Below are 10195 nucleotides of genomic sequence, written 5' to 3'. Positions count from 1 at the left end.
TACATTATTTTTAATGACTATTATCTGAGAAATAGAACATTTTATCATATTTTCTATTTAAATTACAGTTACAAATTCATTAGGAGTCGGAGCCGGTGCATTTTTTCCCGACTCCAGGCACCCAAAATTGCCCAACTCCATGACTCCGACTCCACGACTCCGACTCCACAGCCCTGCTTGCACATCAGTTGTCCTTTCAGTTGTAACTGATAGCAACTGATACATAACTGACAGTAACTGATATAGTTCAGTTCTGACAAAATATTATCAGAACTGGAAGGAATCATTATTAGAAGCAAATTGTGAGCTTCTGAGAGGAATTGATAGCAATGCAAATTTGCAAGTACATAATGCGTTTATTTTAAATAATTTTACTCGGTTCAGGTTCTCTTTAAATGCCGCAAACTACAAAAACATGGCCAATGGGAGAGGTGCAAATTTCTCTAGTGTACAGGTAGTACATATAATCTTGGATCAAAGGTGGTACGCACGCACGCGCACACACACACTTATTTACCGGAGAAACTCCTTTCCATAGTCCAAGAATATTTTCATTACGAATTACTTTGACAAAAAGATGGAACATTCCAACGCGGTTCCTAGAGAGAAGCAGAACTACAGTTCAAACAATATGTATTGTAAGCACACTAAAATAACATTTAAGGTATCCTTAAAGGATACCTGAACTGACATGTGACATGAGATAGACATGTGTATGTACAGTGCCTAGCACACAAATAACTATGCGGTGTTCCTTTTTTTTCTTTCTCTGCCTGAAACAGTTAAATATCAGGTATGTAAGTGACTCAGACAGGAAGTGACTACAGTGTGACTCACTTTCTTGCTCTCAGAAGCCATTTTCTGCTAGGAAAGTGCTTTATAGTTGGAATTTCTTATCATTAAGGGTCACACTGTAGTCACTTCCTGTCTGAGTCAGGACAGAGTCAGCCACTTAGATACCTGATATTTAACTCTTTCAGGCAGAGAAAGAAAAAAAGGAACACAGCATAGTTATTTGTGTGCTAGGCACTGTACACACACATGTCTATCTCATGTCACGTCAGTTCTGGTATCCTTTAAGTCACCTGAAAAAAAAATGGTTTCACTTACCTAGGGCTTCTACCAGCCCCCTGCAGCCATCCTGTGCCCATACCGGTCCTCTATAATCCTCTGTTCTACTGCAGCTTAGTTTCTTTTTCACGCAGGACACTATTGCGGATGGCAACGCAAGCAAGGATATGCGTTGCCAGGGCTGCGCAGGCATAGTGCCTGACGACTCAGAGTCAGCGAAAACAAAACGAACCCGTGGCGGGGGACCGGAGTATCAGTGAGTGGCTGCACGGGCACATGATGGCTTCAAGGGACTGGTAGAAGCCCCAGGTAAGTGAAACCAAGTTTTTCAGGTGACTGAAGTATCCCTTTAAAAGCTCCAGATTTCACATTGGTCATACTCCAGATGTTGCTACATTCATAAACAAGTTTAACAAATAAAAAATCTGGACTTCATCCCTCAAGAGAGTTCTGGGCTTAGTGCTGTACAGACCCATCGCTAGCCTAGAGGCTGGCAACGCGTACTGCTGCTGCAGGAGGGGAGGGGGCAATGCACGAAACAAAGCAGTGGGAGGCACAGAGAGGAGAAAAATTGCCCATGGCCTACGCTTGGCCAAGATGATCTGTCACTCCTGATCTCTATGCAACACATTGGGGAGGTCTAAGGCCCAGCGGCCGCTGTACATGTTAGATTCTTGGCAGAGGCAGCTGCTCGGCCAAGAACTGTCTAGCATATAAACAGCATTTTCTAATAGCATTTAAATAGCACGTAAAAGCATTACAGTGCTTATAAAGAAGGCATTGTGAGATTCCTCCTGCTGCATGATTTCTCCTGTTCACAAATCCTTCTGCTAATGCTCTCTGGCAGTGTTCTTTACAGTTGTAGCACTGTCTGACCAGATAAAGGAGAGCCTTTTATTATCAGTTTGGCCTGCATGAAAGTTATTTTCACTACCCTCACCTGCCTCTGACCACTGACCCTAGGAGACCCTAACCCCAGGCACCCATGTTTGTACTGATAGCGAGGTATTGTGGATAACACCAAAGATTGCTCACGCTCAGCCTGCCATCCAGGCTTGGCGAGTATGACCAGTTACTAAGTTCACTGGTGAAAACTCTTGACTGACCCGACTTTTTAACCGCCCTGGCGGTATGATTACTTCCAAATTTTATTGTCTAAAAGCGGTGCACATTTTTCACAAACTTTTAGTCCCTAAAAAAAAATAAAAAATCATACTGCTAGATAGGCCTGGGGCAGCCCTACACATTTCACACCTGCTATGGATCCAGCATTTCCGACCCGAGCCTGACTGGGGTTACTGCTATGGAGGTTAAGAGATTGTCGCAGACCTGAAAACAGATGGCCACATCATCATTGCCATCACATAAAATTGTAGTAACAGGACAAAAAACTATAAACACAACATCTCCCAATAGTACACCGCTTACATTTTTGTAAATATTTAATTACAGCATATCTTTACATGGACAACACTTTAATACAATGTACAATAGTCTGTGTACAGCTTGTATAACAGTGTAAAATTTGTTGTCCTGTCAAAACAACATGACAAAGCCATTAATGTTTAAACATCTAGCGAAAAACGTGAGTACTCCCCTAAGTAAAGAATGTCAAAATTCTGCTCAGTTTCCTTCCCCGAAGCCATGTGAAAACAGTGTTGCAAGGTCTCAGGTGTGAATGAAGATCAGGAGTGTCTTTTGCAAATAGACATACAAGTTCTGACAGCATTGATGCAAAAGATGAAGAGTGGTGGGTCTGCCTGTCAGTGCTCAGACCATATGCTGAACACTGCATCAAATTCATCTGCATGGATGCCATCCCAGAGGGAAGCCTCTTCTAGATATGATGCACAAAAAAGCTTGCAGTTTAAAGGGGTTCTTTCGCGAATGAGGAAAAAGATAAAAAAAGTGGTTCATGCATAAACTATTAAACATCCTTCTAAAATAGTGTAAGAAAGTTTTAAAAAAAAATGAATGGTTTCCTCAATACAACATGTAATGTAAATCGTGACGGATGACGGCGATTCCTGCTAGAAGTGGGTTATACCACCGAAAACTACATAGGCAGCAGTTATGGTTGTGAAATGAAAGTAAAAAAAACAAAACACTCTTAACAATTGGATTAGCCTCCCAGTCCATCATCTGTCACTATTTACATTAAATGTTGTATTGATGAAACCATTCATTTTTTTTTTACTTTTTACACTATTTTAGAAGGATGTTTTATAGTTTATGCATAAACTACTTTATTTTTTCCTCATTCGCGAAAGAACTCCTTTAAGACAAGCAGACTAAGGACATGGATTACTGGATCCATGTCCTGTGGTCTTATGAGACCAAGATAAACTTATTTGGTTCAGATAGTATCAACGGGTGAAGAGTACAAAGACAAGTGTGTCTTGCCTACAGTCAAGCATAATTGTGGACGTGTCATGGCTTGAGGCTGCATTAGTGCTGCCGGCACTAGGCAGCTACAGTTCAATGAGGAACCCATGAATGCCAACGTGTTCATACTGAAGCAGGGCACAATCCCCTCCCTTCTGAAACTGGGCCCCAGGGCAGTTTTCCAAAATGGTAACGGCACCAAACACACCCCCTAGAGGACCACTGCCCTACTAAAGAAACTAAGGGTGAAGGAGCTGGACTGGCCAAGCAGGTCTCCAGACCTAAACCCTATAGAGCAGTGTTCCCCAACCCTGTCCTCAAGGCCCACCAACAGTGCACATTTTGTGGAAATCCACAGAGGTAGTTAACCCCCCTGGCGGTATGAAAAATTCCGCCAGGGGGTAGCGCAGCAGTTTTTTTTTTTTTTTTAAATCATGTAGCGAGCCCAGGGCTCGCTACATGATAGCCGCTGCTCAGCGGCATCCCCCCGCTTCGATCGCCTTCGGCGATCTCCGATCAGGAAATCCCGTTCAAAGAACGGGATTTCCTGGAGGGCTTCCCCCGTCACCATGGCGACAGGGCGGGATGACGTCATTGGGAGTCCCGATCCACCCCTCGGCGCTGCCTGGCACTGATCGGCCAGGCAGCGCACGGGGTCTGGGGGGGCCCGCGCGCCGCAACAGATAGCGGCGATCAGGTGCGGGCCGGCGGCGATCAGTGTGCTGGCGCAGCTAGTAAAGTGCTAGCTGCGTCCAGCAAAAAAAAAATTATGTAAATCGGCCCAGCAGGGCCTGAGCGGCACCCTCCGGCGGCTTACCCCGTGTCCAGCACGGGGTTACCGCTAAGGAGGTTAATCAGCTCTGCCGAGACACTAACTCACTTGTGAATGTTTGTGGTTTTCTGAAAAACATGCACTGTTGGTGGGCCTTGAGGACAGAGTTGGGGAACTCTGCTATAGAGCATCTGTAGGGCATCCTCAAACAGAAGATGGAGGAGCGCAACGTGTCTAATATCCACCAGCTTCATCATGGAGGAGTGGAAAAGGATTCAATTGGCAACCTTTGAAACTCTAGTGAACTCCATGCCCAAGAGAGTTAGGGCAGTGTTGGAAAATAATGGTGGTCATACAAAATATTGACACTTTGGGCAAAAGAATAAAATTCTTTAAGGCCTTGATCACATTGCGTTCGTCTCGCGTCTGTCCGCGTTGGGCTGTTTTTTGAGGCGTCTTTTCCCGATTCCGGTCGCTTGGGTGGGCGATTCTTTTTGTGCTTAGCGGTTTTCTAAGCGTTTTTTCCAAGCGGTTTTGTAATTCACTCCGACGCAAGTCAGGAAGTGAACTCTTTGACCCGGAAAAGAATAAATACAATGTATTTATTTTTAAAAAGCGATTTTGTGAGCATTTTGTGTTTCTCCTATACTTTCCATTGAGGTGGTATCGCCTCAAAAATGGTACACGCACCACTTTGCTAGCTGCACAGTGCACGACCCGCACTGATATGAACCTTCTCATAGACATTCATTGTCCACACGGTCGGGGGTTGTTTTTAAAAACCACACGGGCAAAAAAAAGCCGAGACTGCTTGCAGTGGGAACAATCCCTAAAGGAGTTTGACACCTGCGTGCAAGACAAAACTCGGCCAAGGCGAATAAGAATGACAGACTCTGCGGAGAATCCAGCAAGTGTACAGCAGCCCCCAAACCCCCCTGAGCCACCACAGCCAAGAGCATTGTTCTCCCCACTCACCGAGCTCCTGCTTGTCTTCACAATTGTGATACTCCATCTCTCCCCCCCCCCCCCCCCCAGAGCAACAGAACATGATGCTAGCCTATAGACTAATTTTAAGTCTGTACATCCTTGGCACTGCAATGTCACCTAAGGGATCCGAGCCCAATCCCTGCCGGGTGACATGCCTAGTACGTGCATACGAGGCTTTGGATGGGAAGACAAATATTTAAAGCTGGCCACACACAACTGATTTTCACCAAACAATTATTTTGGTTAAATCTGCTATACTTTCAACTAATCAATAACTTTCTATCAATTTTCTGTTAAAAAAAAAAAAAAGGGACTGGATAGGTCAGAAATCTAACACACAGCATCTGCATCAAGGCCGTATTTACCATAAGGCACTGTAGGCACATGCCTACAGGCACCATATTATAGAAAGGCGGCTCACTCTGCTCCCCGAGTGTTTCCCTCCCTCATTCCCTATGCAGAGTCCTGAGCTAAGTATAAATGAGAGGTTACTCACTTGTCTCTTGGCATTCTACTGACCAGATTTCTCTTCAGTCGAGGTCATCTCTACCTAATACTTGGCGGCACCAGTAGCTACCTATGTTGGGCAAAGGAAGTAAGGGAGAAGATGCTGTTCAGTTTGGCGGGAGGTTGTAGGTTCATGGAGGGCAAAGTCAAGGGTGCCAGGACATCTGTGCCTATAGGCTCCTGTGATGTAAATCCAGGCCTGATCTGCATTGTTCTCCACTGCAGAGCTGACCCCATTCAACTACATTGAATAGAACAGTGCTGTATTACACACAGAAATGTATGCAGCTGTGTGTTGTCAGAACACACTACTGCGCATAAATTTGCACATCAAACACTGCTGTCTACAAACGGTCTGACGCCCCTGCCTATTACACACTGCCCCTGCATATTGCACACTGATAATGTGTTGCTTAAATCTATCCAGCAATGCAATAGTACCCAGGCCTTCAAAGCATACCTTTAGGACCCTTTTACACTTAATGCATTGAGTCGCTTCCAATTGGCCAAAATGAAATACAAATCAGCACTTAAGCGTAAAACAGCCCTAAAGCATATCCAAGGGAAAAAAATGATTATGCTTTACTTACCTGGGGCTTCTTCCAGCCCCTAGAAGTATATCTGGTCCAGCGGTGCATTTCCATTGTACTCCAGGGTGACACATCCATAACGATCATCAATCTCCAGCGGGGTCACAGACTTCTGGACAGGTGCACCACTCCTAATCGCGCTCCCATGGCCAGAAGCATTCTGCACTTGTACAGTTCAAGTCTTTGTGGACTGTGCAACTGCAGAACGCTCCCAGCCCCAGGAGTGCGATCATAAGAGGCGCACCTGCGTAGGAGGACGCAACCCAGCCAAGGGTCTGCAAACTTACGAGGTGACAGCAGCACCTTGGAGGACAACAGAACAGCACTGCTAAACGTCTAGGGGCTGGAAAAATCCCCAGGTAAGTAAAACTTTAATTTTCCCCTCGGCTATCCTGCTGTGGTTGGGGATTACCTAAGAAGAGGGAAGCCTCTGGATGGTCCAGATGCTTCCCATGTCATTCACGACCCCTCTCCACCACTGACCAGGACACCCTTATAATATGCGTCCACACTCCCTTTCACGTATGAGCATAGCCGCACTACCCAAGTACAGTCGTGCTTGTGCAGTAGAACAAAGCCACTCAGGCTTAATGCGTGGCCACAAAAACAACTCTGACAGTCTCTTGTCAGATATATTCAGTGGGTAGTTATGCATTAAGCCATCTAGCACCTAGGTTCTCAACGTGTGGTACGCATACCCCAGGGGGTACTTCTGATGGTTCCAGGGGGTACTCGGGCTTGATATAATTAACCAAGAATAACAAATTTGGAGTTTTAGAAAATTATAAATCTTATTTAAACACCACCAAATTAGTGCTTTAGCTAATTAAAAGCAATAGTAAATGCTTAAAAATTGTTTAGAACTAATTATGTACTACGATTAAATATATATTTGTCAAGGGGTACTTGTGATAATGTTTACTATGCTAAGGGGTACTTAGTGAGTACAGGGTTTTAAAAGGGGTACATGCCAATAAAATGTTGAGAAACTCTGATCTAGCAGAACAGTGCAAGCTGAAAAAGTGTATATACTTGAATATAAGTGTATACTTATATTCAGCTTTTTGAGATTCACCCTGAATCAGTTGCTCCATTCCATTGGCAGTGCTGATCTGGCCATAGCTGAGCTGCATAGCATTCAAAGTTACTCAAACGGGTGATAGGGTCTCACTATAACATTCATGCCACTGTTGTTCTGCAGCAGTGAGTGCCTTGCAGCCTCTGGATATCCCTTCTGTTCTCCAGCTGGCCAGCCAGGAATCAGCACCAATACTTAGACGTCTGTGCCAATTTTTCCCCAACTGTCCAGGCAGAAGACAGTAACGTTGAATGCTATGCAGCATTCAAGACAAATCTGGGCATTGCAGTGAACAAGCAAAAAGAGGTTCAGAGAGGACAATGGTGACAATTCACCTTATTCTGATCTTTTCAGCAGAGTTGATGACCTCCCACTGCTGAAAAGGCTGCTTGCAGCTGCCTGGCAATTGCAGTGTTCTCCCCAGGCTCTTTTAGCCGGGTGCTCCACCCGGCTAGATTTGGTGACCACCCGGCTGTCATCGGCTCACCTCCTCCTATGCTGTAAGCACAGTTGCCCTGCATTTTCAACTAGCCCCACCCGGCTACTTTTTCATGCCACCCGGCTACTTTTTCATGCCACCCGGCTGAAAAAAAATTCTGGGGAGAACACTGAATTGCTTGCCGAGCTTGCAGTTTAGCCGCTTGTGAAAGGACCTAAACCATAGTGAATAAAAAGTTTCACTTACCTGGAGCTTCTAAAAGCACCCACAGCAGTCCTGTGCCGATCCTCAACGATCCTTCGCTCCCCACCGCTGCTTAGTTTAGATTCTGCCAACTGATCAGTTGGCGGTCCACTACGCCTTTGCAGCCCGGGCCATGAGCATCCTCGTATGTGTTCACGGCAGCGAAAGCATCCTGCGCAGTACGAGGTTTTCACTTACTGCACCTGCACAAGACGCTCTCCCGATGTGAACTCGTACAAGAATGCACACAGCCTGGCTCACCAATTGATCAGTTGGCAGAATCATAACTAAGCGGCTGCAGGGGAATGGAAGATCCTTGCTCAGGCGCATGGCTGGTAGAAGCCTCAGGCAAGTGAAACTTTTTATTCACTACGGTTTAGGTTCACTTTAAATAGTCTTTTCACTGACTATCAACTGCTCCTGGAAAAGGGCCCTAAATCAAAGAAAGATAAGAACTGGCACAGCTGTCTGCTGCTGCTGATCAGTGCATGGTCTCCATGGCATGCAACATTCAACTTCTGTGGATAAATTCCAGGTCTTCATCAACTGTTTTTTTACCCTGCTAAAACAGAAGTAGCAAAGTGAGATCTCCGCCTAGTGCGCTATTTAGAAACCGCCTCAATACTTTATTTCAGTTTGAATTTCATAATAAAGATCTGACAGAACAGCAGCCACCAAACTACGGCACACCTGCTTGCGTTGCTATCAGTCCTCCGCTACAAGCTCCCCACACTGGTGTACAGTGACTTCTCTTTCCTGTGTTATACACGCAGAGATAAGACCCAGAAATGCAGCGTCCAACTTATCCACACAGACCAGACTGTAGCTGACACATGATCTGACATATTTACCCCGTTGATGACAGCTGCTGTGTTTGTAGACGAGTTTTCAGTAGATCTAGCGGCTGGAAGAGGAGTGTGGAGCAGGTTCCGCTAAGGGTGCCGCACACAAAGGCTTTCAGCACCGGGTGCATATGGGGCAACATAGAGAGGTGACTCCCCGAGGCCAGCGGCTCTGCCGCCATTACTGCCGCCGCTCACACAGCCCGTACCAAGCTATAACTCTTACACATCCCGACTGCAGCAGCTCATTCCCATCACGTGAAAGGTGCGGGAAGTGATGTCGATGAGAAGCAGGAAGTGGGAGTTACTAGCGCTATACGTTTCCGACCGATTGAGTTGTTTGCTAGGGAATTCCGGCTCTTCTCGGAGAATCGGCTCTTCTGAATCGGCTCCCATCAAAGAGCCGGCTCTTACGGCTCTCAATCGGCTCTTCATTAAATATCACTGGACGCCACTCAGAATCGGAGTAAAAGCCCCGCCCCCGTCTTCATGACAACTCCAGACTGCTTCGCTGACTGCCCCAATCCCTCCTGCTACTGCTCTGCTCTGCCCCATACACTCCTACAAGCTGCAACTACAGGACTACATCTCCCAGCATGCCTCAGCGCCCTTTATTACACAGCAAATCAGAGCTGTGTGGGGCGGCTGAGGCATCGGCTCTTTAAAAACTGAGAGCCGGCTCTTGTCGTTCACAGCAAAGAGCCGCTCTTAGAGCCGGCTCGTTCACGAACGACCCATCACTAAGTGGTACATTCAAATTGTCTGTCTGGGGTAATTGACTGCTACACTTGCTGGCAGTGCTAAAATAAAGCAACAGGCACCCTAGCAGTCGAAATCATGCCTGTAACTATGTAGACATGGTAACAGAACTGCATACCTCCCAACTTTTTGAGATGAGAAAAACAAAAGTTTGCTTTCTTAAAACAGAAAGAATTTGCAATAATCCAGGTTGGAGTGAGCTTGAGATGTCTCCCAGTGCAAGAAAGAGGGACACTTAAGCCACACCCCTAGTCACACACACGCCATAAAGATTTCATAAGAAAAATATGTTTTTTCATAATTCAAACCACACTAGTCCTTAGTCCTTTCTATCCTGGTTCATTTATCTTCATATTAATATTTTAAAATTAGTAATATATCAATTTAAAGGATGGGAATAGAGTTTAGAGTCAATTAAACTAGAGTGACCAGAAAAGTGGGGAGGACTGAGGAGGAAAATGGGCGTGGTCATGACATTATATGGGCGGAGCTAACGTAATGATGTAACAGCGAGGCATAAGA

General features: G+C 45.6%; 1 long non-coding RNA gene across 1 annotated transcript; it reads right to left on the bottom strand.

Moving 5' to 3' along the window:
- Window positions 1–336: 336 nt before the first annotated feature.
- On the bottom strand, window positions 337–9424 carry LOC137543941 (uncharacterized). Its single transcript, XR_011025669.1, has 3 exons — window positions 8924–9424; window positions 5712–5792; window positions 337–599 (listed from the first exon to the last, which is right to left on the bottom strand). It is a non-coding gene; the product is annotated as an uncharacterized lncRNA (long non-coding RNA).
- Window positions 9425–10195: the final 771 nt, after the last annotated feature.

Source organism: Hyperolius riggenbachi, unplaced genomic scaffold, assembly GCF_040937935.1.
Source record: "Hyperolius riggenbachi isolate aHypRig1 unplaced genomic scaffold, aHypRig1.pri scaffold_581, whole genome shotgun sequence".
NCBI lineage: Eukaryota > Metazoa > Chordata > Amphibia > Anura > Hyperoliidae > Hyperolius > Hyperolius riggenbachi.
The sequence above is the reverse complement of the archived record's forward strand: the minus strand, read 5'-3'. Positions and strand labels throughout refer to the sequence as shown.